Source organism: Caretta caretta, chromosome 5 (genome assembly GCF_965140235.1).
Source record: "Caretta caretta isolate rCarCar2 chromosome 5, rCarCar1.hap1, whole genome shotgun sequence".
Taxonomy (NCBI): Eukaryota; Metazoa; Chordata; order Testudines; family Cheloniidae; genus Caretta; species Caretta caretta.
In genome coordinates, this window is record NC_134210.1 from 45,944,383 (window position 1) to 45,972,266 (window position 27,884).

At 39.9% G+C, this 27,884-nt stretch overlaps 1 protein-coding gene across 11 annotated transcripts in view; it reads left to right on the forward strand.

Annotated features, from left to right (window-relative positions):
• Positions 1–27,884, forward strand: part of LHFPL2 (LHFPL tetraspan subfamily member 2) — a 193,145-nt gene that overhangs the window by 76,474 nt on the left and 88,787 nt on the right. For 9 of the 11 annotated variants that reach the window (XM_048851154.2, XM_048851150.2, XM_075128515.1 and 6 more), the window contains one exon: positions 4,818–4,883. The exons of 1 other annotated variant lie outside the window; for it this stretch is intronic. The gene's annotated coding sequence lies outside the window, so the exon portion shown is untranslated. Of the gene's footprint in view, positions 1–4,004; positions 4,135–4,817; positions 4,884–27,884 lie in introns of those variants that run through there. One more of the 11 variants, XM_048851153.2, reaches the window with a different exon arrangement.

Here is a 27,884-nt window from a genome sequence, read left to right on the forward strand (position 1 = left end):
ATTCATATAGCATATACAAATTCACATTAAAACAGGATTGTAGAACAGCCATATAGTGCTGGATTACAGTCTTACAGCTACCTAGGAATTTAACAAAATTACATGTTGTTTACTAACATCTTATCAAAGATTTGCAATTAACATGTCTAAGGCCTGGTCTACACTGCGGGGGGCGGGGGGGAATTGATCTAAGTTAAGTAACTTCAGCTATGTGAATAACGTGGCTGAAGTTGACGTATTTAGACCTACTCACCGCGGTGTCTTCACTACGGTGTGTCGACTGCTGCCGCTCCCCCATTGACTCTGCCTGCGCCTCTCGAGGCGCTGGAATACAGGAGTCGACGGGAGAACGCTCATGGATCAATTTATTGCTTCTAGACTAGATGCGATAAATCAACCCCTGGTGGATTGGTCGCTGCCCACTGATCTGACAGGTAGTATAGACATACCCTAAGACTGCATGAAAAGGTTATTTCCTGAACTATTTTGTTCTGAGATCTCAGAGCCATTCCAATCCAATTTCTGCAGGCAGAGAACTTAATTCCTTAAGTATTTCCTTACGGCTTCATTGAGCCAGGACATCTGGAAGTTTTGTGCAACAGTTTTGTGAAAATAGGACTCCTCTTTTTTTAAGGACCGACTGACTTGTAAAGAAGAGAGACAGAAGAATAACTCAAGGCTGTTGAGAGGTTCTAGATTGTTACACAGAACATGGAGGAATATCACTGGGAAGGATAATACCAAGGTACTGGATCACCCAAGTGATTTGGCAGTGGGGTACAGAGATATTCATCATTTTAAGTTGCCTCTTCCAATCTGGCCTATGTCAATAGTAACCAAGTAGCTACCATTCAGTGGCCAGTCAGTGATCCAGCTGAGTCCTAAGATGAGTTGGTCATTGTAGTTCCACTCGGACAGATATCCACATCACTATAGTGACCCTTTTTGGCAATCAGAGAGAGGTCAGTAACAATGGGCATTGTACTGTTAGGATGTTGTGTGCGTTGAAGATATGAATGCAGCATTAATATAATTAAAGTTCTGAATTCTGATCTTTGCTCAACTCACTATGCAGCCATGGGAAATTCAATCTCTCTGCTACAGTTTCCCCACCTGTGAAAAGGGGATAATAATACTTAAGCATATTGTAAAGATTAACTGTTTGTACAGAGTCTTAAATGTATATAAGCATAGGGTCACTTTTCCACTCCCATTGATTTTAGTACATGCTGGGTTGAAGTCTTAGTTAATGCTTCATATTCTAAATTTTCAAACTAATAAGCTTAATCTTAACTAAATGTAGACCTAAATCAAGTGTAGAAATTAACATTCATTTAAAAGAAAGCTGTACTGCTAAATTTGTCTTATCTTTACCCCAGATAGTTTGTTTTGGCTTCTTTGTAAAGAAAACATAGTAACTTAATGCAGTGGACAGCCAGATGTTTATTTTACTAGGTAACACACCGAGCGGGATCTTTCACATTCACAATATAGGTCTGTTAATTCCTCAGTATTTATTCTCTTCAGTTTTGTGGGAATCCCAAGGATTGTAAAATTTTAATCTTTGGTTTAAACTCTTTTAACGATGCGTAAAGATATGCTATGCCTATTTTTTGGATAAGGTGTGGTGGTGGGAGAATATGGATTATGGACATTGATCAGCAATTTATTATAGTCACATCAGGGTTGCATTAGCTGCAAGTTCAGAGCATGTGTATTCAGGTGAAGGATTGCATCAATTAGTATTTTGTGTTCCTTTTAAAGAGAAGTGCAAAAGTTCTATCTATTTTTTCTCCTTACTGATATAACGTGTAAATTATGATATTGGTGTTTTCTGTATGCTGATTTGACTTTGCATACACATTTAAAATATACTTTTCTAGCTCTATATAACTTCAATTCTTGTTTTTATCTTTTCACTGTAATGTAGCTTACCTGGTTAAAAGAAAAGAAAATTAAGTGTAACTTTGAGTGGCAAAACAGAGGTGAAAAGTCCCCATAATAGATGACAGGACATTTTAAAATAGCCACTGTACGCCTGGAGCTGTTAACATTTTCTACAGTTGAACATCCAAACACCTAGTGTTTTGTTAATGTGTCAGTAGAGTCACTCCCCTAATCAAAACATTTTTTTTCTGTTTTGCTATTGTTTCTGAAGCTAGCCTTAATGACAGCTATTCAGTAATGAAGTCTTTTTTTTCCTTTTAGTTTTGTACAGTACTAAAATGATGCCAGAAGGAGAACCCATTGAATAAGTTAGTTCTGTACAGTGTAATATAATTTTAGCGACTGGACTAGTTTTCTGATCTGTGTCAACAAACTTGCATAAAAGAAATACATTTTTCTTCACATTTGATTTAGATATTTCCTTTTGACATAGTACCATATGTGCTGTGCTGCCATGGATTATGTATGAAGAAAAAGCTATTTGAAAGGGATGTGTTAAAATAGAGTATATATATCTGTGTTACTTTCTTCATTTTGCACAAAAGACTGACTGTGGTAGAAAGTTGTAATAATACTGACCCCCAACTCCTATTGTATAGAAATTCAATTTGCATAGCAGTAGTACTAATCAAGATGTTTGGGTTTCCATTAATAGTAACAAGCATATGTGCCTTTTCTTGTTAAGATTGTGAATAGGGTTTTAAGTTCATATTTCTGCCTGATGTATAATTAGAAGACTATCAGTTTGTCCTTAAAGGTTAGGCCAAAATGCTGCTGCTTTACTAATGCATAAATAGTTAAATAACTGAAAATGAAGGATTAAATGTTTTCCTCGTGGTGGTGGTGGTGCAAACCGTGCAGCAAAATTAACAGCTAATTTAGTGGAAAGGGAGAAATGGTTTATTTCACACATTTTCAAACCAAATTAGGAGTCAAAAGAGCTTCCATATTTCTTTTGTGTGATTTATAAGAGGGAGCTCCTGAGAGAGAGAGAGAGAGAGAGAATTCTTCCACCCTCACCTCCCACTTCATGTGTATTCCTGATGGGTCCTCCACCTTCCTATAATATACTAATCCTTGCTTCCTGGTACTGCATCATGCCACTGTTTAGATAGTTGGAGAGATCTACGTTCAGTGGTTCAAGGCTTGCTTACCAAGAGGCCGAGCACATTGCTTCCATAGCATTGTGTCTGGATGAAGAGTAAACACCTGATCCAGGAAAGCTCTTAAACACATTGCTTGGTTTTACTCATGTCAATAATCCCACTGAATTCAGACACTTAAAATAGTATATGGTTCAGTAGTTTGCTGGATTGAACCTTTTTTCAGAAGAGTAGCTGGCATGTTCCTGTCCAAACACAGTTGTTTTCTTTTTACGATAGAACTTTGCATCCTTAAACAGCTGGAATAATCTGAATTTATTTTAGTCAATGCTCTGCTGACTTTGACAAGTGAGGCACAAATCACAAAGTAGTTATTTCCACCTCCACCTGATGTATAATTAGTAGCTATTGAAAGCTTACCTGATTTATAGTGAAGCAGCAGGAGGTGGAACCGGAGCTGCCACCACTGCTACCCAGGCTGGCATGGGGACAGAGCATGGGGCAGGTCCAGGGCTCGGCGGGGGCTCCTCATGTATATGCATGGCACCCCTCCCCGGAGAGAGGGCCAGGAAGGCCCCCACACAGATCCATCCCCGTCCCCTGCAAGCGCCCTGCAGCCCAGGCTCAACTGCTGCAATCCTCCTGTTGCCTCACCAAGCAGTGGTTACCGCAGCAAACCCCTTTTAAAGTGACTCTGGGTGTGGGACATTGCCATGGTAACAAGTCAGCATCTTGACGCACTATTAGCTATACCAAAATTTGAGCCTTATGTAGCATTACATTCTTCAAACTCTTTGGCATTGCATTTTGCGACTGGAGAGACTGAGTTGTGACATTTAAATCAAATCACGATTTGTCCTTCAATCTGTATATATTTATGAATTAAATAAAAAGGAATGTACACAATATGTTTTGTAACTTTTGGAAATTCTTGGTTAGGCTGTGCCTCACTGCTGGGGCTGATGAGCTGCCACTGAAGTGCTGCAATCATTCGTCCCGTGAGGGGGTTCCAATAGTCATTCTACTGTACCAAGTGACTTCAGCATCTCTCTCTGGTCAGAGTTGCCACACAGCCTGCATCTGGGTGAGCGACTACTCCCAACTGCCATGGAACATTTCCCACCCAGCAACTTATATCTCTCCAGCAGATTCATGGCCCTGCCTTCTACTGACCTACTACTGTTCAGCAAGTTCATTGCCTAATTTTCCTTCTGCAAATGAGAGAAAAGTCATAATGGGCCCAATCCTACTAAACATATCCTGGAAATTGAGGATGTTCTTGACATTCCAGGACGTGTCCAGAAGCTTGCAGAGTTGTACCTGAAGTCACGGTCCACTGTTTAGATTAAGTATATATTCCCATTTTCGAAGCTTTTCCAAATTTTTCATAAATGTCACCTAAATAGAAACATTAACTTAAATGGGAATTGGGCATGCAAATCCCTTAGCCATATTTGAAAACCTCTGCATAAATTCTTAACGTGGTAGAAGGGACTTGCAAACGTATGTTCTTGAGCATACTTAATGCTTTATGCATTACTCTTTCAAACATGAGTCTTTTTCTTGGTTCATCAGTGGTTTGGAGCGGTGTCCAGAATGTTGCATTTTTTTTGTGAAGTAGAAATGTTATACTAGTGAAACATTAACTATGTGCAGCCTTTTATAAGAAAAGTTTTTAAATTCCAGGGACTATTAGGAGTCCTAAATTGTGTGGTTAGTATTTTTTGGCTCTATAATAACTTTCTTACATTTCAAACTTTTCTCCAGGTGTTGCTGGTCTTCTGAAGTGGTCAACCAGATTCGCTTAAAGTGGTCCTCTGAGTTATAACACCGGTGAGTAAAAGAAATTAAGATTGCATTAGCTATTGTTTCCATGTTTTGTTAGACCTTGAAGTTGGGTAACTACTTGATAGATGGAAGATGTCTAGATTCTTCTCATTTTAAAGATCCTTTTTTTAGCACTAAATACCATTCATCTGAATATAAGCACTGATAGAGTACACCAAACTTGAAGGAAGTTACAGAATACATGAACTTGGTGACTACTTAATAAAATAAATAAAGGAATAAAAAGCCTTAGTTTTCAGTGCATTAGAAAATCTTGTATTTGAAAGATTGAACTTAAATATTTCAAATAAATGAGTTACAGCAGCACTTGGTGCAACACTAGTATATGTTGATATGTGTTGTATTTAGTATGACTCATGACTCTTGTAATTTCATATTCAGGCATCAAAGTGTATAGGATAAATAATTTTTTTTAACATTTGTGAGAATAGTTCTGATGGAGCATATCTAGAAATACAGAGTGAGTTAAGGAATTACAGCAAACTGAGTTTCCTCGTATTAGAAACCTTATATTTCAGTGGTTCTTAAACTTTTATTTTGTGTCTCTTTTTAAAGATTTATCCTCTCCTCTCTCATTGCAAATCCCACATGTCTCTTGTGGCAACACAGGACGAATAAACTTTTAAAAAATTCATTATTATTTGAAATTTATTGTAGATGTTTTTGTAAACATCTTAGTTTAATTGTCAGCATAGATCCATAGCAGAGCATGAGAGTAAGACTGACAGACGGACATAATATATCATCTTAACTCTCTCCAATGTGGTACTTTTAAAAAAATGATGCAGAAGAAATGTGTTGCTCCAATTGAGAATTAACTCGTGAGTAGAGGAGAATTTCCATGCACACTTTACATCTTATACTTTTGCCTTTTTGGTAGTGTCATATACTTGAGTATCCTATTAATTATGACAGGTTTCAGCGTGGTAGCCGTGTTAGTCTGTATCAGCAAAAAAACCGAGGAGTACTTGTGGCATCAGTCTCTAAGGTATTTAACTTCAGCTCACTGCCCTAATTTATCAAGATGATGGTTAGGATTGCTGATCTTGACAAAGTGGAGAAGTGGTCTAAAATAAATAGGATGAAATTCAATAAGGAAAAATGCAAAGTACTACACTTAGGAAGGAAATGCATAATATAAAACAGGAAATGATTGCCTAGGAAGGAGTACTGTAAATGAGAGTCGTCAATGTAATACCGTTGCAAATAAAAAAACCAAACACACAACATTCTGGGATGTATTAGCAGAAGTGTTGTAGTGGAGAACTGTGTCCAGTTATGGGCACCACACTTCGGGAAAGATGGACAAATTGGAGAATTTCCAGAGGAGAGCAACAAAAATTATTAAAGGTCTAGAAAATATGACCTACGAGGAAATATTGCAAAAATTGGGTTTGATTAGTCTGGATAAGAGAAGACTGTGGAGGAGGGGGACATGATAATAGTTTTCAAATACATAAAAGGTTGTTATAAAGAGGAGGGTGGTAAATTGTTCTCCTTAACTGCTGAGGACAGGACAAGCAGTAATGGGCTTAAATTGCAGCAAGGGAGATTTAGGTTAGACATTAGGAAAAACTTTCCTACTGTAAGGATAGTTTAAGCACTGGAACAGGTTACTTAGGCAGATTGTAGAGTCTGTCACTAGAGGTTTTTAAGAGCAGGTTAGAGAAACACCTGTTGAGATGGTCTAGATAATACTTATTCCTGCCACAGTGCAAGGGACTGGACTAGATGACCTATCAAATTCCCTTCCAGTCCTACATTTCTATAATTAATCTTGACTTTCACAGTGTTTGCAATCCGTCCCATCTTTTAGCATTTAGATATTATTGCATGTACTATCCACTCTAATGACTGAGGATAAATAGAATAGATAATGGTGTTTGGTTCAAAGTGTACCCACCTGTGTCACCAAGGTGCATCTTTAATTACCCTCTGTATTCTAATGTTTTGTGGCTATTGCATATATATCCTACAGATCATATTTTGTTTGTTTAGCTTTCCACTACTTATTACTATTGCTAGAGTTCCAAGGGCAACACAAATGAAAGATAATGAGCATCTCTTGCCTATTTTTCTTCATATTCCCTCTTTCTATTATGGCCTCTGGATAACTATATGCTTGGGATTTTTGTTTGGTTTTTTTATTTTCTAAAAATAGGATTAATCCCAAAGTTTTTTTGGTGGGGAGGAGTATAAGAAGTTTACCAACAGGAATGTCATCTAGAACTGTATACAATTATTTCCTAAAGTAAATTATAGTGGTGAGGAAGTGTCACTATAGTTAAGGTTGCGTTGTGACATCTGTTTTAAGGTCTAACCTTTTTGTCTTCTAAAATTGACATGCTTAGTCAGATTTCTTTGTTGTGTCTCGGGAGGGTGCAGGGTAAGATTAGTAACCCAAATTAGGAGTTATTTGAGCCAGCAGTTCTGGAGATGTGTAAGCCCCACAAAATAACCATTTAAAAAAAAATTCTAGGTGGGTTTTTCCCCCCCAGAGCTAAAGATCAAACTATTGATGTGATGTGGGTCAAAATGGTCTCAATCTGTTGAGTTTTACCCAAGGTAGTAAATGGCACCCACTAAATTTTTGGGGGACCCAAACTGAAAACGGTATTTAAGAAAATGTACATTTTTTACACTATGCATGAGCCAATACAAAAAAAAAAAACTGCAGGAATGGAAACCCTTTAGCTTTTTTATTTGCTTTAAACTTGACTCTTCTAAGTGCTCTAAAATCCAGATGGTTACACAGGCCTTGTCTACACTGGCAAGTTTCTGCACAGTAAAGCAGCTTTCTGCTCTGTAACTCCCGAGGGGTACACACTGCCAAGCCACTTAGTGTGCAGAAACTGCGCAGTTGTAGCGCTCTAAAAATCCCACCCCAACGAGAGGCATGCAGCTTTCTGTGCCAGGGCTACAGCTCTGCGGTGCCAGTGTAGACACCATGGCAATTACAGTGCTGCCGTTGGCCTCTGGGAGGTGTCCCACAATGCCTCTCCTCGCCTCTCTGGTCATCGGTTTGAACTCTACTGCCCTCCCCTCCGATGTCCAACTGTCATTCCCACCCCGTAAATTCCTTTGCAGATTTGCAAGTCCCCTTCCTGTTTGCTCGTTGATGCGTGCAGTGGTCTCAGCACATCTTTCTAGGTGGCCATGCCTGCTCCACGCACCAGGCGATCCCCTGCTTGGAGCAATGCCGAGCTGCTGGACCTCATCAGCATTTGGGGAGAGGAGGCTGTCCAGTTCCAGCTGCACTCCAGCCGCAGGAATTATGATACCTACGGACAGATTTCACGATGCATGGTAGAAAGGGGCCATGACCGGGACACATTGCAGTGCAGGGTAAAAGTGAAGGACCTGCCCAGAGTGCACCTCTCCGAATAGCGCTGCAAGTGTGAACATGCTATTGCGCAGGCAGCTGTCAATGTGAACACACAACAGCGGTTTTCCTTCAGCGCTTTCTGCGCAGTGCTCTAACTGCCGGCGCTGTAACTCTCTGCCAGTGTAGGCGTGCCCTCAGATGGCTTTGAAATTTGGTGCATCTCATGGGGGCGTGGAGTAGTGTTACGTTCCAAATGTGCAGTCATTTCACTGAGGGGTTCCCAAGTTACAGGGCCCTCCCCAAAACCAGTTTCCTTCTGAGCCTTGTACTGCTAAACTGAGAGGTACTAATGACAGAATGAATTACACACCTCTTGATGTCAATTAACCCATCTAAGAACAGATTAATCACAAGTACCCACCTAAGACAAAAGGAGTCTTGAACTGAGTAGCTGAAAGTTGCTGGAATTTGTGAAGATGTGTCTATGCTACAAGCACTGCAGCAGCACAGCTGCAGCTACACCACGGTGTAGCATTCAAGTGCAGACACTTGCTATAGCGGCACAATGGATTTTTTCCATCTCTGTAGTAAATCTACCCTCTTGAGAGCTGATAGCGTAAGTTAACAGGAGAATTCCTCTGTTGATCAAGTGATGTCTATCCCAGGGCTTATGTCAGCTCAACTATGTCTCTTGGGCGTTTGGTTATTTTTTTACACCCCTGAGTGACCTCGCTAAATTGACTTAAGTTTTAGGTGTATATCAGGCCTGAATTTTGAGTGGCAATTTCATTTCAAGTCGTGCTAACTTCACCATGGTCTGTGGTGCTGGCGGTGGCGCCCAGTGGCGTGTGTTTGGACCTGAGGGTTTGCTGCTGTTGCCACTCTGCACCCCAAGAGGTTGATTTTGGGGACCTGCTGCTTTCCACCTATCTCCTCCTCTGCTCCAGCTGTTGGACCAGCAGGCTGGGGGTGAGCCAAGCATGAAAGCAGTTCTGTGTTGCCATTTAGATGGTCATTTAACAACTTTGTTTGTTTGCCAAAAATGCTTGCTAACAGTCCTGAATCCAATTTCAATATTTTTTTTTAAAATCAATATCTTAGCCAAAAACAGAAAATTAAGTTGTTGACAGTTATTTGTGACAAGTTTGGTTTGGGGCAGGGAGTGGGCCAGTTTTCATTACAGAAACAAAAAATGTTGACTGGCTTTCCTATAGTCCTGTTACTGCTAAATAGAGCCCTCCAACAACTGTTATGTGCTCATCTCCTTACGAGTGTACAGAATGACCATATGTTGTACTAAGATTCTCTTGAGTCAGTATAGCTTTTGCCAGCCCAGAGTTGGGCAGCCAATGTCTTACGTTTTCACAATGTTTTTGTCCATAAATACACGGTTAGTATGAGTTAAAAAGGCCAGGGACACTTTCTTGTGAAAAATCTGTGCAGCGGAGCACGCTAGAGCTGTGAAAATGTCAGTTTTTGATGGCAGTGATTTACAGGCAGTGATTTATCATGTATTTCTGGCAGTGCTGCTATTGCTAATGTCTTTCCAAACAAATATAAGGCACAACAGGACTTTGGTAACATTTCTGTGCTACCTTAATCAATATGAGATGATTCTGTGCTGACTTCATTTTGGTCACTTTGTGCTTTACCTAGGAATAAAACTAGAGTTATATTTTCCCACTGCTTGGAAACCCAGCTTATTAAACTGGATAATGTCATTGATCTATTTACACTATAAGGTTGATATAGAGTTGTAACTAACATTAAGACTGATGCCCACTACACATTTAAAACTAAAAAGTGGCTTTGTAAAAATGACATGGGTTTCCAACTCTACTGTGACTCAGTCAGGGTGGAGCCCCTTGTGAGGTGTCTTCACACTAGTTCAAGATCACAGGCTCATGGCTATCCTATATTAGTTATTTTAAATAATTCTGATAATCTGACAATAATTTAAACCGTTCTTTCTTTAAAAAACACCCTTATAAGTTATGTTGTATCAAAAACAACTTTCCGGGTCACAAAAAAGAAAACTGAAAGATGAAATAGGATTAGCTAAACAAGCACAGAAGTGTTCTATACTTAAGTTTGTAAGTCATGAAAACAATGAAGTTGATGATCATCAAGTAGCTGCCGAAGAAAATTTTTATGCAGACGAAGCTCAAGAAACTGCAACACCACACAGAACAATAATTTGAAACAGATGCAGACACAAAACAAGAAATTACAACAGTTGAAACTGTACTAGCATGGGATGTAGATGACATTGGCGCATAGCCACAACCTTTAAACAACGAATTACTTGCCATTATACTTGAGAGAGGCCCTGTGAGAATAAAAGGTCTTGAATATCCTAAAGATATTAGAGGTAGGAAATTCACAGAAAACAATTACTACAAAAGACTTTCTAACGGTGAAATTGTCAACAGATGGTGGCTTGTGTACTCTAAATGCAGGGATGCTGTATTTTGTTTCCCATGCAAGGGAAATAGTTTTCAATAGTTGCAATTTTAAAATAGCAACCATGGGTATTAGTGATTGGAAAAATCTTAGTCACACATTACCGCAACATGAAAAGGCACAACACCACAGTGAAAGTATGCACAAATGGTGTTTGCTGAGTATAAGGTTTAAAAAATCAGAGAACTCTTGATGGCCAAAATCAAAGATTGCTGGAGTCAGAAGCAGCATTGGCATAGTCTTCTTGAACGTCTATTATCTATTGTTGAATATCTATCAACAAACAATCTTGCTTTTAGAGGAAGTGTTGAGAAATTATTCCAGCCCAAAAATGGCAATTTTGGGGGCCTTGTACAACTGCTGAGAAAATTTCACACAGTGATGAGTGAACATCTCCGAAGAGTAACTGAAAATGAAATACATGACCACTATTTGGGACCAAGAATTCAAAATGAACAGATCATGCTAATGAGTGATAAAGTGAAAGACAAAATTGTTTCATTGGTTACTTTGGCAAAATATTTTGCCGTAATTCTAGATTGCGCTCCAGATATAAGTCATCAAGAACAGATGTTGTTAGTAGTGAGATTTGTTGACATTTAGTGATTCAGCATAGATTACAGTTAAGGAATCGTTTATCACATTTTTAGAAGTAGAGAGCACTACTGGTTTTGGACTTCTTCAAGCTTTCTTTGATGAAGTAAAACAAATGGGATTGTCTGTAATGAATATTAGAGGACAAGGCTATGATAATGATGCCAATATGAGAGGATGCATTTCTGGCGTGCAAGCTAGATTGCTGGCAGAAAATCCATGAGCCTTTTTTGTTCCATGTGCATGCCACAGCCTTAATTTGATTTTGTGTGATATGGCCAAGTCTTCTGTAGAAGCTATGTCTTTTTTTGGATTGCTGCAACACATTTACATGCTCTTTTCAGCTTCCACTCAATGATGGCAAATATTCAAAGCACATGTCAATGGTATTAGCGTTAAGCATCTGAGACACGCTGGGAAAGCAGAGTAGAAAGTGCAAAAACGTTGAGAGATCAATCTGAGGAAGTTTACGAAGCACTGGTTGCTATTTCAGAAGAAGCCAGAGATCCAGAAGCTAAAAGTGAAGCACAGCCATTGGCTTCTGAAATATCCAACTTCAAGTTTCTAACATCTGTCATAATCTGGTATAACATTTTTATGTAAGCAAAATAGTGCAGAGTCCAATGATGCAACTTGATTCAACACTTACCTTACTAAAGAATACACAAGACTTTTTAGTGAAATACAGAGAAAATGGATTCAAAGAAGCACAGGTTACAGCAAGAGAGCTTGCACCGGCACTCGGTGTAGAACTAAAATTTCCATGTCTGAATGTGACACGAGTTTTAAGGAAAAAACAGCAAGCGGAATATGAAGGAGCAGATGAGCTCATAGACAATCCAGAAAAGAAACTTGAGGCTGAATTTTTTTAATGTTGTGATGGATAAAGCAATATCTGCCATTGATTAAAGGTTTAATACCTTACGAGTACACCATGAACAGTTTGGAGACACAGGCATACTTTGTCCCTTCCTCAGAGAACTTGCAATCTAATTTGAAACAAGACAAGAGTGACTGTCATAAACAGTAGGAGGGAAGTGTTAGGGTGAGTGGGATGAGCATAACAGTAATGATGATTTCAGAGTAGCAGCCGTGTTAGTCTGTATTCGCAAAAAGAAAAGGAGTACTTGTGGCACCTTAGAGACTAACCAATTTATTTGAGCATAAGCTTTCGTGAGCTACTCACAAAAGCTTATGCTCAAATAAATGTGTTAGGCTCTAAGGTGCCACAAGTACCCTTTTCTTTTTAGTAATGATAATATAATAAGATCAGAAGGTAAATCAGGTTAGATCTGTGCACAGCTTGGTTACTCTAAATTGGTTGAAAGGATTTTAAAAATATTTTTCTTTTATAAATATACAAATAACATCAGTTGTCTCCAACTGTTGTTTAGCCTAGCAATCAACAATTGGTGGATTTTCCTCATAGGCATTGTATCATAAGTGGCTCTCGAGGAGGGATTTGAAACTTGATAAACTCTGAGTTGTAGATAAAAGTTTATTAGCAGTTCTGTGGCAATATTTTTTTATAAACTTCCAACTGGAGGGAAGAAATGAAAATATTGACAGATTCTGAATTTAAAGGATAAAGTTACTTTATTTCACATAATAAAACCTTTGTTATCCCTTCCTGTTTCCTTTCCCTTTCTCCTATTGCTTTTTATTGTAATTGCAATGAAGGAATTTACTAACTCCTTGTCTTTGTTTGTTGTACTTCTTGCTGCAATATGAGCAAGATTCAATCAAATGTTTTGATCTTTGAAAGAGGTTGACCTAAGCAGTGCAGGACATGGATGATCTCAGCTCTGGATGGAATCCAGTCCTTCTAGCCAATTGTTGTTGACTGTGACATTTGGAGTACCCTGCTCCTCAGAATGTATTTCAGGCAGTGTAAGATGAGATCATATCAGCTGCTTGCATCCACCAGAAAATGTCTGTTCAATTAAATAAATCAGTTCAGATTTATAGGAAATCTATTTACAGTTGTGGCAGAAACAAGGAGATTGCTTTTGTGATGGTATATTACTAAAACAGTGACTGCAGGGTGGCTATTTAACACATTTGCAATGTATGATTCAAGTATATGGTGTCAAAAGAGCTAAATGGCTGACATTTTAAGGCGTATATAAAACCAGAATAAAAATGCTTTTTGAGTTTCACAATGTGTAGCATAGAGATTTCCCCCCATTCGTTGTCTTTGTAGTCAGAACGTGCAATTGTGATGTCAGCTTGTGGTAATCATTGAAATTGAGATCCATTTTTTTCCTTCAGTTAGGATTTGGGAAAAAAAAAACTTGATGAACAAGGCCTTGATTCAGCAAAGCACTTAAGCCCATACTTAACTTCCGCCGTTTAAGTACTCCCATTGAATGGGATACTCGTGCAATGAAAGTTAAGCATTTTACCCTAGTGCAGAGCCTAAAACATATAATCAATATTTCAACCATAATTACACAACTGAATGCCCATCACTCAAATTATGGAAGTGAAATAGAGGGTTTTTTTAATATAAAATAGATTTAGTGCAAGCAGACATGGATTGTTCTATATATTGTTTACATGTATGTCCTGTATATATGCAACCTCATCCTCTCTAATCCATCTCTGCTCCCACCCTCCCCATTTACAGGCCATTTTACATTGATACACGAGTCACTTCACACTCATGATACTGCAGTACAGTTAAGCACGTGCACATGTTTGCTGGATCAGGGCCTAAGATAATAGGCTGCAGCCTGGTTGATTTGAGTCTCTGCATGTTTTCCTGGTAATGCATTTTAATGAATAGCACAAGTTCTGAAGAAAAAATCAGACATTCACAAAATATCTTTATGAACATTCTTTTGGGTATAATTTTATTGAGTTTATGGTAACTCAAAACCTGGTCCTGTTTGCATTTAAGTTAATGGGAAGTTTTCAATTAACTTCAATGGAAGCTGGATCATACAGCTCTTAAGTAATACATCTCAGGACTATGATGGAGCTCAGAGGGTTTTTAAAACTAAACTTCTGACTTCTGTGAATACAAATCAAAAGCTTGATGCTGCTAATAGTTTTGATCTATCTAAAAGCTCATTTTCTTTAATTCTGCTTAGCATAAAACTTAAATATAGACTAAAACAATAGTGTTTTCCCTTTTTTTGTACGGAATAATAGTGATATGGATTTTTTCCAATATACAATAAAACGGCAAGTTGTGAATTTGTATCTTATTTTTCTATATTGGATATATTGTGTAAGGCTATTAATATTCAATCTTAACTCTGAAAAATATTTTTTTTGTAATTTGCCTGTTTCATATGATCTACTTTTATTTGTTTCTTTTTTGAGAAATTTCTGTAATGTTTAGTGTATTAATGCAGAACTGTAGGTCTACTACCAGCTAGTGGAGACAGAAACTACTGTATATCCTTTCCTTTTTTCAGCCTTTGTTATGCCTGATTAGGAGGGAGGAGTTGGATGAGTCAGTGAGCAAAGAAAAAGGCATTAACGTGTGGAGTCCCTTTTTTGCAAACGATCAGCAACTCTCCGGGTCATAAACCTGATTGGACTGGTAATTTACCTTTAAAACAATTGGTGCAATGATTGACTAAGGTGGCTCTTTATTGAACCTGGTATATTTGTAGAGTGCCTAGTTGAGTTGTATTTTTGTACAGTGTCTGTTGAGACCTCTAGCTGCTGCTACTACTAATAAAGAGCTGTCTTCAGTCTTACAGAATTCATTGTAGGCTGTGAGATTGCACTCTAGGAGTTTAATCACAATGTGACATGGGATTTTGTTTAACTGAGGATCATGAGCAATACTGCTCAGTCAAGACCTACATTTTTACATCTAGATTTCAAACCTACCGAAACAAGGGTTTATAATGAACATGATAACCCAACTTCAACTCTGTTGATGTTAAAAGAAAAGGAGGACTTGTGGCACCTTAGAGACTAACAAATTTATTTGAGCATAAGCTTTTGTGAGCTACAGCTCACTTCATCGGATGCATTCAGTGGAAAATACAGTGGGGAGATTTGTACATAAGAGAACATGAAACAATGGGTGTTACCATACACACTGTAACAAGAGTGATCAGGTAAGGGAGCTATTACCAGCAGGAGAGCGGTAGGGTGGGGAGGGGGAGAGAAATCTTTTGTAGTGATAATCAAGGTGGGCCATTTCCAGCAGTTGACAAGAACGTCTGAGGAACAGTGTGGGAGTGGGGGAAATAGTTTTACTTTGTGTAATGACCAATCTACTCCCAGTCTCTATTCAAGCCTTAGTTAATTGTATCCAGTTTGCAAATTAATTCCAATTCAGCAGTCTCTCGTCGGAGTCTGTTTTTGAAGTGTTTTTGTTGAAGAATTGCAACTTTTAGGTCTGTAATCGAGTGACCAAAGAGATTGAAGCGTTCTCCAACTGGTTTTTGAATGTTCTAATTCTTGATATCTGATTTGTGTCCATTTATTCTTTTACATAGAGACTGTCCAGTTTGACCAATGTATATGGCAGAGGGGCATTGCTGGCACATGATGGCATATATCACATTGGTAGATGCGCAGGTGAACGAGCGTCTGATAGTGTGGCTGATGTGATTAGGCCCTATGATGGTGTCCCCTGAATAGATATGTGGACACAGTTGGCAACGGGCTTTGTTGCAAGGATAGGTTCCTGGGTTAGTGGTTCTGTTGTGTGGTGTGTGGTTGCTGGTGAGTATTTGCTTCAGATTGGGCGGCTGTCTGTAAGCAAGGACTGGCCTGTGAGAGTGATGGGGGGGGGGGGGTCGTCCTTCAGGATAGGTTGTAAATCCTTGATGATGCGTTGGAGAGGTTTTAGTTGGGGGCTGAAGGTGATGGCTAGTGACGTTCTGTTGTTTTCTCTGTTGGGCCTGTTCTGTAGTAGGTGACTTCTGGATACTCTTCTGGCTCTGTCAATCTGTTTCTTCACTTCAGCAGGTGGGTATTGTAGTTGTAAGAACGCTTGATAGAGATCTTATAGGTGTTTGTCTCTGTCTGAGGGATTGGAGCAAATATGGTTGTATCGTAGAGCTTGGCTGTAGACGATGGATTGTGTGGTGTGGTCTTGATGAAAGCTGGAGGCATGTAGGTAGGAATAGCAGTCAGTAGGTTTCCGGTATAGGGTGGTGATTATGTGACCATCGCTTATTAGCACCATAGTGTCCAGGAAGTGGATCTCTTGTGTGGACTGGTCCAGGCTGAGGTTGATGGTGGGGTGGAAATTGTTGTTGAAATCATGGTGGAATTCCTCAAGGGCTTCTTTTCCATGAGTCCAGATGATGATGTCATCAGTGTAGTGCAAGTAGAGTAGGGGCATTAGGGGACAAGAGCTGAGGAAGCATTGTTCTAAGTCAGCCCTAAAAATGTTGGCATACTGTAGGGCCATGTGGGTACTCATAGCAGTGCTGCTGATTTGAAGGTATACATTGTCCCCAAATGTGAAATAGTTGTGGATGAGGACAAAGTCACAAAGTTCAGCCACCAGGTTTGCCGTGACATTATCGGGAATACTGTTCCTGACGGCTTGTAGTCCATCTTTGTGTGGAATGTTGGTGTAGAGGGCTTCTACATCCATAGTGGCCAGGATGGTGTTTTCTGGAAGATCACTGATGGATTGTAGTTTCCTCAGGAAGTCAGTGGTGTCTCGAAGATAGCTGGGAGTGCTGGCAGCGTAGGGCCTGAGGAGGAAGTCTACATAGCCAGACAATCCTGCTGTCAGGGTGCCAATGCCTGAGATGATGGGGCATCCAGGATTTCCAGGTTTATGGATCTTGGGTAGCAGATAGAATACCCCAGGTCGGGGTTCCAGGGGTGTGTGTGTGCGGATTTGTTCTTGTGCTTTTTCAGGGAGTTTCTTGAGCAAATGGTGTAGTTTCTTTTGGTAACCCTCAGTGGGATCAAAGGGTAATGGCTTGTAGAAAGTGGTGTTGGAGAGCTGCCTAGCAGCCTCTTGTTCATATTCTGACCTATTCATGATGATGACAGCACCTCCTTTGTCAGCCTTTTTGATTATGGTGTCAGAATTGTTTCTGAGGCTGTGGATGGCATTGTGTTCTGCATGGCTGAGGTTATGGGGCAAGTGATGCTGCTTTTCCACAATTTCAGCCCGTGCACGTCGGCGGAAGCACTTTATGTAGAAGTCCAGTCTGTTGTTTCGACCTTCAGGAGGAGTCCACCCAGAATCCTCCTTTTTGTAGTCTTGGTAGGAAGGTCTCTGTGGGTTAGTATGTTGTTCAGAGGCGTGTTGGAAATATTCCTTGAGTCGGAGACGTCGAATTCTAGGTCACCACAGAACTGTATCATGTCCGTGGGGGTGGAGGGGCAGGAGAGGCCCCGAGATAGGACAGATTCTTCTGCTGGGCTAAGAATATACTTGGATAGATTAACAATATTGCTGGGTGGGTTAAGGGAACCACTGTTGTGGCCCCTTGTGGCATGTAGTAGTTTAGATAGTTCAGTGTCCTTTTTCTTTTGTAGAGAAGCAAAGTGTGTGTTGTAAATGGCTTGTCTAGTTTTAGTAAAGTCCAGCCACAAGGAAGTTTGTGTGGAAGGTTGTTTTTTTTATGAGAGTATCCAGTTTTGAGAGCTCATTCTTCATCTTTCCCTGTTTGCTGTAGAGGATGTTGATCAGGTGGCTCCTACAGCAAACAGGGAAAGATTCAAATTGCGTCCACACTAACCTTAATTCGAAACGGCAATGTTGATTTCAGCGCTAATCCCCTCATTCGCCTTTATGTCGAAAAAAATGGCTTCGTTGTGTGGACAGGTGTAGGGTTAATTCTATTTAACGCTGCTAAATCCAACATAAACTCGTAGTGTAGACCAGGCCTTGTAGATTAAGCTGACACTAGCTGCCCTTTGTGTGAGATGCACTGCAGTGCTTTTATTCATAATTTCCCCCTTAAATAAACTCTGTCATGGAGGAATTATATTCTTCTGTGAAAATGATTTCTGTAATTTAAATTGACTCTTCGAAGGGCATTTGTCACCTACTTCTCCATCGTTAAAAAATGCATACACCTGATTGTTTTCTTTGATCTATTTTCTTTGTGAACCTTGTGTAAAGACATCCAGTGCAGAGGGTATCATTGTACTCAGCTCAAGTCTCTCAGGAGTGAGTGTGGAAAAGAATGATAAAGGGAGAAGTGAAAAGCTAAAATGATCTTGGAAGCTATGGTGACTAACTTCAATCAAAGATCTGTATACACAGCCCACACATGTTTGTAAGGAAATGAATACTTCCTGTCATTACATTCACTGGGAGGTCACCGAATAAATCCAGGTAAACAAGAGAAATGCTAAGCTGCTTAGGCTGCAAGTAGACCTCATAGACTCAGGGAGACTAATGGGAACTCAAACTTTAAAGCTGTCTGTAGGGCTGGACTAGCCAATGATATTGTTGAAACATTACATCTGTTGTTTCTTACTTCCCACTTTTCTGGCAATAGCCTGTCTTCATTCTTTCCACTGTAGGCAGCTGCAGGAGCTCAATAGAGCTCAATGCCATCTTCAGATACACAAAATTAAGCAAAGAATAAAGTAATTAAAGATGTAGTGTGCTACGTATTTGATTACATTGATTTCTAGAGCATAGTATGTAGGAGCTGAACTATTTTAACTGCACAGAGGCAGACAAATGTGTTGAGATACTCATCTGTCATGTGTTTTGAAATATGGCCATCAAAAACAAACTCCAAGATGAAGAGACAGGCCTCTCAATAGTGGATAGACATGAGAAGAATTAGAAAAGCACTATTCTTGCATTGCTGTCTTTGGTCAGGAAACTAAGGTTTCTATAGATAAAAAAATTTCATTTTTCACACACTCCTGCCTCTTACCCAGAGTGGGGGCACGGGTTACTCAGAGTGTTGTGTGAACCTCAAATATTAATTATAATACTCATTCAAAGTGACCCTCCATATCTCAGATACAAATGTGCAGTTTGAATAGCTAAAGAAAAATATGAATTCTTACATAGTTTCTTCAAGGTGTTGTGCCCTATTCCTCAGTGAGCCACCAGAGCGCTCTCTTTCCTGGCATCTCTGATCCCCAATATCCCTTCTACTTTTAACTCATTTGGTTGTAGATTGCTCTCTAAGGCCTTGTCTACACTACACATTTTATCAACAAAAGTGAGCTTTTGTTGACAAAACAGCGGAGGTGTACACACTGAAATACTCCTCCTGCTGATGTAACTCCCCTGCTATGGTGACAGAATAAAACCACCTTGACAAGCGGCATAGAGCTTTTTGTGATGTAGTTAGAGTGACATGGCATCAGTGTAGACACTTTACTGGGTCATGTTGCCCTAATAGGCCTCCAGGAGGTGTCCTACAATGCCCATCATGACCGTTCTGGTCACCAGTTTGAACTCTGTTGCCCTGAAGGTACACAGGTATGCTCGCCTCCCTCGTTTAAAGGCCTGAGAGTTTTTGAAATTCCTCTTCATGTCTGCTTGGCATGCACAGTTCACACAGCATCTTCCCAGCTGACCGTGGCAGCATTACGCAGCTAGCGCTCTCACGCATGGGGCACACCGGAGCTGTTTGATCTGTTGAGTATATGGGGAGAGGAGGCTGTGCAATCGCAGCTTTGCACCAGCCGTAGGAATTTTTATACCTACTGGCTGATTCCTAGTGGTATGCAGGAGAAGAGGCACGAAAGGGACATGCAGCAGCATTGTGCTAAATTTAAGGAGCTGAGGCAGGCATACCAGAAGGCAAGAGAGGCCAACCATCACTATGGTGCGGCGTGAAGACATTGCTTCTCTAAGGAGCTGCACACCATCCTTGGCTGCAACCCCACCTCCCCCGCCAAGAGTCCTGTGGATACTTCAGGGGGACTGGAGGCAGCGGCCAGAGGACTCAGCCCCAATGAGGAAGTGGTGAACGAGGAGGTGGAGCTGGAGGATGATGTGTTGCCACTCATCCGGTGGCGTGGTGAGTCAGGACCTCTTTCCCACTCCAGAAGGGTCTAGCTGGCCACAGCACTCCAGCTCTGGCACGCAGGATGCATGAGAGGGGCGCACCAGTAAGTGCTCCTTTTCCTTTGACACAGCATGGGGAGAGGAGATGGAGCTCTTATGTACTTTGTTATATGATAGAGGAAGAATAAGGGACAGAAATTAACAACAGAGCCTGTCCATCTATGCAGTGGCGCCACGGCGGAAAATGTTATTAATATACATAGGGATGTCTCTGGAATTCTCCATAGTGATCTCTAGGAAACTTCCTGTAGGTATTCTGTACTCTGCCTAAGATTCCTTGGCAGAGTTGCCTTGTTTCTCCCTCACTGTAGGAAACTTTGCCACGCCACCCAGCAATTTATTTATGCAGAGTGGCACACAGGCAAGTGGCATATGGAGCCGGACTGCAGCCACAATGATGCAGAAGATGCACTCTTGCATCCTGGATTACCCTTAGAAGTGAGATATCGGGTTCAATTACCCTAGCCTGTGGAAAAGGGCACCAATACTCAGAATAGGCTCCCTAGCTGCTTATAGTAACCTCCTTCGCAAACCACTCTTTGTTCCTTTTTGCCCTTTCCCCCTTGCTCACCCTTTTCTCCCCGTAAACTCACCATAATAGGGACTCGTGGTGATCTGTGTGTTAGCAAAGGGACCGTGAGAAAGAGGTACCCTAACCACAAAAATGCTACTCGTTTTCATGTCCCTTGTTTGTCCAAAAGTTTGTGTTTTATCCCATCATTTAACTTGAGTCTTTTGAAATAAAATGAGTCTTTATGTGTGACATAATTATATTGCTCAGTGCTAACATTAAGAAACAGTAGCTTTAGGTAGGAATATTTGCTCCTTGCTGCTAATGCTCAAGAAGCAAACACTACAGGATTAATTCATGGCAGCAAATAAACATTGCCTGGCCAAATGCATCACATACAGACATGTTACTGGGAATCATTGTCAGAATGCTCCTTCAAAGCCTCCCTGATTCGAATAGCCTCCTTTTGTGTCCCTCTAGCAGCCAGCCAATCAGCCTGAGTGGCCTACCCCGGAGAACTTTTCCCCCTTTGATTCACAAATATAATGAAGAGTACAGCAGGCCACAATGACCATCAGAATATTTTCCTCATTGAGGTCTAACTGGCCAAAAAGACAGCACCAGCGACCTTTTAATGGGCCAAAGGCACATTCAGTAGTCATTCGGCACATGCTCAGCCTGTTGTTAAAGCGCTTTTTGTTGCTGTGTAGATTCCCAGTGTAAGGCTTCATGAGCCACAGGAGCAAAGGGAATCTTCTGGTCTGGAAAGTCCCAGTGTGCAGCTTTCTGTACAGTACAGTGTTCCAAAGGATGCATGCATCATGCACCTTCCCTGACCACCCTGCATTGATGTCAGTGAAATGGCCCCAGTAATCCACCAGTGCCTGCAATAATATGGAGAAGTAGCCATTTTGATTGATGTACTACATTGCAAGATGGTCAGGAGCCACAATTGGGATATGCGTGCCATCTATCACCCTGCCGCAGTTAGGAAATCCCATTGCCTCAAAGCCATCAAGTGTTTCCTGCACATTACCAAGAGTCACAGTCCTTTGTAGCAGGAGGCTATTAATGGCCCTGCACACTTACATCACCGCAGTCCCCACGGTGGACTTTCCAACTCCAAACTGATTCACACAGCACGGTAGCAGTCCGGAGTTGCCAGCTTCCACGCAGCAATCACCACTCCTTTTTTTAAGCTCCACACACAATTTCAGTAAGGTAGTTCTGCACATCTGAAAGTTCTGCAACCACTGCTTGTCATGCCATACATGCATCACGATGTAATCCCACCACTCAAGTCGACATAACTCTGTATTGTTAACCTTTTCTAACTCTATTAAAAAGGAAGGAAACAATGGCCGGCCCTCCAAATGAGCACATTGGTAGCTCTATTAAATTCAATGATAGTGCTTGTATGTTTAAGTACTTCTCTGTACTGGGGCCTAAGGAATCAGATTAGTTGATAAAACTAACACAGAGATATTCTGTGCAAAAAGTAAAAATGTAGTCCTGTTTCAAACAGAACTAGATTAACGTTCACTAGATAATTTTTAGTGCACACCAGCAGGGTCCACACTGGCAGGTTAGTAACATGCTGGTGCGAACCAGAATTTACACCCCCACTGGTGAAGACTAACGCACCATGTAGACAGTTCCTAAAACTCTCTAATTCAATATTTTTACAGGGTATGTCTGTTTTAGTTTTATCAACTATTCTGTTGATAGACAAGCCCATGTAGACAAACCCTTAATGTCCCAGGCAGCTATGTGAACAAATGTCCTTAATACTTAGCAATTTTGTAGCTCTTTTGATCTTCAAAATCATATATATAGATTAACTAATTGATCCTCACAACATCTCTGAGGTAGGTAATTATTATAATCCTTATTTTACTGATTATAAAAAGATACGCACTGTGATAGACTTGTCCACAGCACATATGATCCAGTGTCAAGAATTCATGGCTCTGAGTCCTGTGATCAGACCATGTAACCACAAATCTGCTTACCATATGGTGGCCTGTGATTACTGCAAGGGTCAGTTTGAAAGAGTGGATGGATACAAGAAAATGAGGGGTTACTTATATTGTAACAATTTGGATCTGTCCTTTTAAGAAGAATAGATTATAAAGCCAGGAATGATCATCGTGATCATCTGGTCTGACCTTCTGTGTCATTGGACTTCTGTGAATTAATTCTTGTTTGAACTGGAACATTTCTTTAAAACATCCAATCTTGATTTAAAATTTTCCAGTGATGAAGATTCCACCACAGCCTGTGGTCAGTTGTTCTGATGCTTAATTACTATTACCGTTAAAATTTTGTGCCTTATTTTGAGCTTCAGCCTCCCACCATTAGATCGTGTTGTACCTTTCTCTACTAGATTCAAGAGCCAATTGTTAAATATCTGTTCCCCATCTAGGCACTTAGACTGTGATCAAGTCACATCTTCACCTTCTCAGTTAAGCTTAATAGATGGAGCTCCATGAGACTTTCATTATAAGGCATGTTTTCCAATCCTTTGGCCATTCCTGTAGTTCTTCTCTGAACCCTCTCTAATTTGTCAACATCCTCTTGAATTATAGACATCAGAACTGGACACACTGTTCCAGCAGTGGTTGTGCTAGTGCCAAATACAGAGATAATATAACCTCCCTATTCCTACTTACGATTCCTCTGTTTATACCTCCAAGGATCACATGAGCCCTTTTGGCCATAGCATTGCACTGGGAGCTCATGCTCAGCTAATTATCCTCCATGAATCTCCAAGTCATTTCCAGAGTCACTGCTTCCTTGTCAGTGTAACCTATGTTGTTTGCTCCCAGATGTATACATTTACATTTGGCCATATTGAAATGCATATTGTTTGCTAGCGGCCAGCTTACTGAATGATCCACATCACTCTGTATCAGTGACCTGTCCTTTTCATTATTTACCACTCTCCCAATCTTTGTGTTTTCTACAAAGTTAATCAGTAATTATTTTGTTTTCTTTCGGTCACTGATAAAAATGTTAAATGGTGCAGGGCTAAGAACCAGTCCCTGCAGGACTCCAATAGAAACACTACATTCCCGATTTAAAACTGCATGAGACCTGTCAGTTAGCCACTTTCTAATCTATTTAATGTATGTCATGTTAATTTTGTATCACTCTAGTTTCTTAATCAGAAGTCTAAGTATATTATATTAACACTATTACTTTCATCAACCAAATTTGTAATCTCATTTAAAAAAAATCAAGTTATTTGACAGAATCTATTTTCATTAAACCTCTGTTGTTTGGCATTAATTATATTATCTTCCTTTAGTTCTTTATTAATCAAGTTCTGTATCAGCTGTTTTGCCTGGGGTCAGTGTCAGGTCGATAGGCCTATAATTACCCAGGTCATCCTGTTTACCTTTTTAAAATACTGGCACAACATTAGCTTTCTTCCGGTCTTCTGGAACTTCCCCAGTGTTTCAAGACTTATTGAGAAACAACATTAACAGCCCAGATAACATCTTGGCCAGCTCTTTTAAAATTTTTGGATGCAAGTTACCTGGATCTGCTGATTTAAAAATATCTAGCTTTAGTAGCTTCTGTTTAACATTCTCATTAGTTACTGTTGGGATTTAAAGTATTTCATTATCATTATATTGTATGACCTTATCACCTATTTTTTCCCAAATGCAGAACAGAAAATATTTATTGAACACTTCTGTCTTGTCTGCATTACTGTTGACAATTCTACCATTTGCATCTGGTAATAGACCAGTCCCATTGTTAGGATTCTTTTTCTTCATAATACCCTTAAGAAATCCTTCTTATTGTTCATAACTCTGTTGGGCATAGATTTCTCTGTGTCCCTTTGCTTCCCTTACCAGTTTTCTACAGGTATTAGCTTATGATTTAGGTTCATTACAATCAACTTCTCCTTTCTTCCATTTGTTATGTATGTATATATTTATTTTTATACTTAATTTCACTTCATCTATAAGACAGACTGCTTTTGTGCCAGTGAATGTTTTTAAGAGCATCTTTCCTCCAGTAACATTTATTCATTTTTCAGTGTTAATTTTCAAAAATGCTTCTGATGTCATGCATGAGTTCCCTAGTGCTCTGCTGATAAATGACACATCAAGATTTTTTAGTTCCATCCTGAACAACTTTCTGGAAGAGGAAAATTCCTAAAGAGTGAAGTGACACTCTTGGGTGTCTTTGTATGTTATAAAAGGTAACCTGTAAAAATACCTCTGGAATTTATAATGAGCATCATTTAAAAATTAACATGTTACTTCCCTGAGAAATTAAATTTACAGTGTTATTTCTCATTCTATGTATAGAAAATACCACACATACACTCAAGTAAAATCAAATACCGCTATTTGGCAATTATTTTTACCAACCAGGCACGTATTTTTTTTTATTTTATATATCATTTTATGCATATTACGAATACAAGAATGGTCTTGTCCCAATCTGAGCTGTGTGCATTCTAATACACATTTGATTGCAAGCACAGTGTGGTTCTGGTCCATGAGCAGGGCTCCTAGAAGCTACTGCAATAGAAATAGGAAATACTAACTACCTTTGGAAGGAGATATGTTGGCTTATTTACATCTCTGGTGGTGATCACTGCGGTGTATGTAGAAAACAGGAGAAAGAATGCGTACAATAAATACTAAAATATCAGAGTATCAGACCAGAGTCTTCAGCTCAGTGTATCTTAGTTCTCTGAGTTACATTTTTCCTGAATCAAATCTAGATTTAAAAATCTCTGTTCAATGCTTTGTTAATTTCACAGACTTAAAGTTGTTTTTGTTTGGAGTATCAACTGTTCCTAGACCTCTCTTTGTCCTCTTATCTTTGTCTAGCTGGTACAATGTTGCAATTGTACTTTTCCTAGATTTTTAAATCTATCTCTTAGAGAAGTAGTACATGAAGACAAAATATTTTCATAAAGATTCTTTTGAGAGTAAAAATTAATTCACTTGAAAATTAAAGTGCACTTAAAATAGTTTCTAAAGATTTGAAATCTTTATTAAACTAGGGAAATCCTTCTCTGCAGATAATTTTTATATGTTTAATGGAAAAGTTGATGGTGAGAAGAACAAAAGGAAATTCAATATGTGGGAGCTTGAAAACATCAACTGGAATCCAACTAGTTTTCCAGATCAAGTTAAGCATATTTCTTCCTGGAGACTGGATACAGTTCAGGTCACTTCCTGAGGCTGTCAAACTCATTATAAAAATGGCAGTAAAAGGTTCTTTGGTGCACATATGCCAAGACAGCGTTTTATTTTAATGTAAACATTTACTAAGTCTGCTTCCGTAGCATTCCCACAAGTCCACCCTCTGATGACTGGTTATCAGGTTGCTTTCTGTGCGTTACTGCATTTTAATGATGACAGTTTCATCAGACTGCTTTAGGCACTCTACCCTCAGGGGTATTTGTAGTGTGACTTATAAATGTATTACTTGTGCAGTGAGATGGAGCACTTCAGTAGTCTATAAACAATATATGTAAGTGAATGCAAAAGATGATAGATCAGATGCCATGACCCGTGCTTTATGGTGGATAGAGTGTTTGGTAGCAGGAGGGAAATGAAAACATTGTTTCTAGTAATAACAAGTTGGTATGTGACCTTCCTTTTTATGAAAAGGAATCAATAATAAATATCACTAACTTAAAATGAGAAATCTGTACTGCCATGATTATATGTTATTAACTTATGCTAACTTCTTAAATTGTAATTTTATCAACAAAGGTATTCAGAATTTTCCTTGCACTCAGATCTGGAAACAAGTGTGTAATGGAATCTATGATTTAAAAAAGAAAAAAAAAGCAGTATAGACACCTTCCTAATTAGTCTTTCCACAAATGTAGGAAGTCCCGGGGAAGAAGAGAGCGCAGCAAAGCTTGCAGAATATAGAGTAACAGAAGAGGTGTAACAAAGTGGTTTGGAATGCATTTGCTACAGCTGTAACTTTTTAATATTATGGTTGAAATGTTTTCCTTATTTTCTAACACCTTTTTCTTAATTCATTTAATGACCAGCTCTGCTATGACTTGCACAGGGTGTAACTCAGGCTAGAATTTGATCCATAGTCTCCTTGCATACAGATTTTTCTCACTTTTCTCCAGAGGCTTTTGCCTTCTTTCAAGAGCATCCATTGTCAGCAGTTTTGTGAAATGTCAGTAGCTTAAGGCTCACTAATACTGAGAATATCACATCCATTAAATATAGTCCAACTGGAATGTAAAAAATATAATAAAGATAAAATTTAACATGAAATATTAAAATGTTGTTAATCCCTGCTAATACAAGTAAGCAGGAAGACAATGCCTCAGCTCTAGCATAGTTACTGTGTTGGTAATCTTAGTACTCTATGAATGAAAGCATAACTCATTTTCACTTACTAGAGTGTATGACTACAAGCTGGGGAATGTGAGATGATTAATCCTTGAGTTCTAGTGCCTTTTCTAGATTGGTGTGAATAATAATAATTCAATAGTCTGGATAGAATGAATCCCCAGGAACTTTCTCAGTAGTCCAAGTGAGCAGGTCAGTCTTTTCCTCTCACTTTTTCTTTTCTCTACTGGGGCTGGAGAACCAAAGGGATGCAATATAATCCAACAAGGCATTTTGGGAAAAGAATGAAGGCTGTGAGGAGAAACAAGTATCAAACATATGGGACCAGATATAGTGGTGCCAGCATGATGGGAGGAAGGACCCAGTTTGCAGCGCTGCTACCGGATGTACACGTGCAGCTGAGCCCATGCAAGTTCCTCTGCCCACTGTCCTAGCCCCACCCCTTCCCCAAGGCCCCACCCCAGCTCACTACATTCCCCCTCCCCTGGTGGCTCGTTCTCTCCCACCCTCACTCCTTTCACTGGGCTAGGGCAGGGAGTTGGGGTGCAGGAGGGGGTGAGGGCTCCATCTGGGGGTGCAGGCTCTGGGGGTGGGGCTGGGGATGAGAGGTTTGGGGTACGGGAGGGGGCTCCAGGCTGGGGGGTGGGGCTGAGGGATTTGGAGTGCGGGAGGGGGCTGCGGGTTGAGGCAGGGGGTTGGGGTGCAGGAGATGAGGCTCTGGGGTGGGGCCGGGGATGAGGGGTTCAGG